Source organism: Octopus bimaculoides, chromosome 7, assembly GCF_046866305.1.
Source record: "Octopus bimaculoides isolate indiv1 chromosome 7, ASM4686630v1, whole genome shotgun sequence".
Taxonomy (NCBI): domain Eukaryota; kingdom Metazoa; phylum Mollusca; class Cephalopoda; order Octopoda; family Octopodidae; genus Octopus; species Octopus bimaculoides.
Window position 1 is genome coordinate 32,786,494 of NC_142934.1, and position 5,000 is coordinate 32,791,493.

Genomic DNA, 5,000 nt, shown 5'->3' on the forward strand with positions numbered 1-5,000 from the left:
GACGGCGTTTTTAGATATCATTATTCTCTTTAACCCGGGCAACGCCGGGTATTTCTGCTAGTTATTTATATTTATATTTATATACTGAGGGTAATAAATTGAATATTATTTTCAATTTAAAACCAGTGGTCTAGCATATAAAAATATAATTCAGAAAAATTGTATTACATGCGTATAAGAAGAGATGACCACTAGGTGGACATCCAATATGCTAGAAAGACGTCATCAACGACCCAACCACAAAGAAAAATAATGTTCTCCAGAAAAAAACAAAATGAAAAATATACAAAATAAAGAATTAATGACAGAGATGTACAGGCATATGTGTGTGCATGCACACGTACGATTGTGGTTGTGTATGTATGTGTATAGATGAATTCGTTCACATATAAATGCATACGCATGTTTGTATGTATGCATGTCTATATACATGCATGCACACAAGTACACACGAACACACACACACACACACACACATATATATACATATATAAACACCCATAAATATACAGTTAGTTGACTATATGTACATATATATATATATATATATATATATATATATATATGAGTAAATAAATATATGTGTGCTTACGTGGATTGCGCTTGTAATCACTTCAAGTCTTGTATTCTTTTCTATCAATCTTTCCCTCTTCTTTAAATTGTTTATACACACGATAAACTGTTGCTTTTGGAAGTTTCATTAACTTAACAAACAATTTTATTGGCAGTGTGCCTTGCATGAACCAAAACAACCATGGTGGGACGATTCTGTTGTTCCATGACTTTCTGTTATCGAATCAGTTCGCTATTTACCTGAAAAATAGAGGAGGATTAGTTTTTCAAGCAAGCAAGGTTTTGTCAAATAACGAAATGTTAAACCCATTAAGTCAGTTGCTTAGAATTGGTCTAAATTTTCTGCAAGACCCTGTATGTGTTTACATGTGTGTGTTTATGTGTGTGCGTGTGTACACGTAAATATGTATGATATATATGTATATACATGTTCTTTAAACCTTTATTAAGGGCTTTTTAACACGAAATTTCAGAACTAATAATATATTTCTGAAGTATCATGTAAATATCTTTGTAACTGTTTAATATTTTGTCTCTCTACTTTGTTACATTCTTCTGTAACATATACTTTTAAACAAATACTTTTAAACAAATGCCTTTATGTATTTATACACACACACGTGCGCGCGCACACACATACACACATACACACATGAATATGAGGGCGCATGAGTTAGTAGTTAGGGTGTTGCACACTCTCTCTCTCTCTTGATTTCAATTCCTAGATAGGGTGGTGCGTTGTGTTCTTGAGCAAAACACTTCATTTCACGTTGCTCTGCGAACACTTCGAGACCTGATGTGTAGTAAACAGTGCACCTGTTCTGACAACGTCGATTTGATGAGCGGCACGAACATTTGATCATCATTAACAAATCATTTGTGCAGGTCGTTCGGCAGAAGCTGCACGCTCATACGCCGTCTTCAACGGGAGACTCTATGATATCATTTATATGAATACCTTATGCAAATGTAAAATTTATTCATATTTATGTGCATAAACGATCCCACTTTTCGACTGAAGATCTTACCAAGTATGATATATACAGATTGGAGCAGTCTCGAATGTAAGCGGCCGAAACTGCTGAGAAAATCTGGAACTCGACTAAAGATAGAAAACTCCGAATGAGCCGACCTTGTTTTTTTCTGTCCTTTTTTGTATCGTCTAACTGTCCGGATGCTTTGTTTTCGCCCGTTTCGTTCTTGTTCCATTTTTTGTTTTCTTTTTTATATATACATATAGCAGCGTACGTACACTTTTGATCTCCTATATGTAAGTACATATATATATATATATATATATATATATATATATATATATATATATATATATATATATATATATATATATATATATATATATATATATATATATATATATAAATTCTGTACGACTCTCTTATTCTTTTTTCAACCCCTTCACACTTTGTTCTTTCCACTTTTCTTTTTCTCGCTCCCCCTCTCTCACATTTCGTGGCTCCCCTTCATTCTCACCTTCCCTCCGCTTTTAACTCACTCTCTCCCTTTTCTTTTTTCTTTCTTTCTCGTCCCTACATAATTCTTCTATCTCTCTGCCCCTACCTCTCTCCTCTCTTCTACGTGACCGGTGTTCTGGCAAGCCTGACCTTTCTTTCTTGGTTCGACTACCATTCGTTCAACATCTACATTCCTTCCCGTGAAGTTCACCTCTTATGTCCCTGTTGTAAGGCTTCACTTCCACACACGCCAGCTTAATTCAATTTGTACTTAGTCGAAAGACACCTGTTGTTAATGTCCTGCTGTTTGTATTTGTATTTGTGTACCATTTCTCCGTTCTTTTGTCCTTGTTTTCGTATACATTCGCTTGCTTTCTTCCAAGGAATACAATTCTCTTAGCTTAGATTTTCTTAGGGCCGACCAAATTGAAGCAGTCTCGAATGTAACCGGCCAAAACTGCTAAGAAAATCTGGAACTCGACTGAAAACAGAAAACTCTGAATGACCCGTCTTTGTTTCTTTCTGTCCTTTTTTGTATCGTCTAACTGTCAGAATTAATAGTCAATACTATTTATGCATTTTATCTGATCAAAGTCATCCTATGGTTGCAGAACTGTTTCCGGAGGGGAACGCAATCTTTCAGGATGATAATGCACCAATTCACACAGCTAAAGTTGTTACTGAATGGCACGAGGAACATTCTAGTGACGTTGAACATCTTATCTGGCCACCACAGTCCCCAGATCTCAATATTATTGAATATTTATGGTGCATTTTAGAAAAACAAGTAAGGAGTCGATATCCTCTACCATCATCACTACAAGAACCGGAGATTGTTTTAGCAGAAGAATGGACAAAAATTCTTTTGGAAACAATTCAAAGTTTGTGCGAGTCCATACCTCGTAGAATTCAAACGGTAATTACTGCCAGATGCGGTCCTGCCTCATATCAAAATTAATTTGTTTGAATTTTTAAGGTGTTTCCATTATTTTGTCCAACACCTCTATGTGTGTGTGTGTGTGTGTGTGTGTGTGTGTGTGTGTGTGTGTGTGTGTGTATGCAGACAGTTGAAAAGGAACACACGAGCTGATATGTATAAGGAAAAAAGTCAAGGTAGAAAATGCTAAAATAATTTTATCATGAAAAACATTTTAGTACCGGTTTCAGTCATTGAGACTTTTTCAACTCTAAGTTTGGAAAAAAAATTAAATTGTGGAAAAATTAAATGAAAACTTTAAAAAAAATATTTCCATAGTATTCAAATAGAAGGGGCATTTTCCTTGTTTCTGTCTGTCTCCGTCTCTCTTTTTTTTTACTCTTGTGAGTTCGAAGTAGTTATGAATTCTTGTCTTTGATTGTTTAAGCCGCAGTAGTAGTAAAGGAAGGGGGTGGCAGAGAAGAAGAAGAAGAAGAAGAAGAAGAAGAAGAAGAAGAAGAAGAAGAAGAAGAAGAAGAAGAAGAAGAAGAAGAAGAACAACAACAACAACAACAACAACAACAACAACAAAAGAATACGGGAGTGGTGTGATAGTAGTAGGATGTTAAATGGTCAAGTGCCCTGAAAGTGACTCGTTGTGGATGATAGTAGTGATTGGGACTGTTTTTAATGAATTCTTGAGGTATTTCTTTTGAATGTATCTTTTTTAATATTTGATATATATCACTATACGTTAAAAAACGTATAGTAAATGCACAAACGAATGAAAGACAGACAGCGAAGGTCCCTAACTCCTCATCAGTTATCAGCCAGATGTTCAAAATGCAATTTCGTGTCTTTAGCGATGATATTGAACCCTTCTGGTGGCAACCGACAAGGGATGCCGGGAAATGGGACCGAGAACAGGCAACAATAAATAAACAAAAAAGCAATATAGAAATGGACATACGAAAATGAATAAATGTAATTCAAGACAAGACCGTTAGCGGACGGACTTGAGACAAAAACAAAATAAATAAACAAACAGAATGTAGCCTTAGGGCTAGATGAAGATGAAGTATGAGTAATGCTAAGAGGGAGATCCTAAAGGATTGGAAACAGAAGGGCAATAAACACCGAAACAGGTTGAAGGAGATAGTAGAGGAATTACGACTGGCTGCTTCAGAGGACGGCATAATAAAGGAAGGAGAAAGAGAGAAATAACTAAAGGCTGACCATGGGTCACGAGTCACTAATAGGAAAGTGAAAAGAGTAGAAGACAAAGGGTAGAGGAGAAAGAGATCGAGCAAGAGAGAGAGAGAGAGAGAGAGAGAGAGAGAGAGAGAGAGAGAGAGAGAAAGGAAGAGACAGAGAGAGAAAAAAGGATAGAAATAGAAGTCGCAACAATATATAAACGTCTTACTGTAAATAAAACCAAGGGTGCCATGCGTTCCGTCAGTTGATAAGTTAAAAAAACGTATAGTAAATGCACAAACGAACGGAAAACAGACACAGAATAACATAAAATGGAATTGAATTATCATTTAACAACCAAATGTATGAAGTTAAAGAAATTTGCTTGCTAATCGTGGTTCTCAAGGAGTATATGTGTGAATATAATCTTGATTTAAACAACTTTCATATCATGCTGACAAAAGATTTGGACTTGATGATAGCTGAACAAGAGTGCACAATAGTCTTAGCTCTGCAATTATATAGAATTTACATTTTTATTCGAAAATTTGTTTTTAGGATTAATTACTTGCTTCGAGTTGAACTGTTAATTATTTCTCGGAGTTGAGTAACTAATATGCCATATTTAAATTCACAAGAGAATAACAAAAATAAATAAATAAATAAATAATCAGAAAATTCTCCACATGCTTGTGCATGTTTTACAAATGAGTTTATTTTTATTTTTCTTCTCTTGCTAATTTAAATATGAAACATTAGTTACACGGAATTAACCTAATATTTCCAGGTGCCGAAATCCGCGGCACAAACATTCAAATAATAATAATTATTATTATTATTTATTT

The 5,000-nt window shown here is 34.9% G+C and overlaps 1 protein-coding gene across 1 annotated transcript in view; it reads left to right on the forward strand.

Moving 5' to 3' along the window:
• The window catches only part of LOC106868907 (uncharacterized), a 325,849-nt gene that overhangs the window by 317,902 nt on the left and 2,947 nt on the right, over positions 1-5,000 (forward strand). The window lies entirely within an intron of this gene.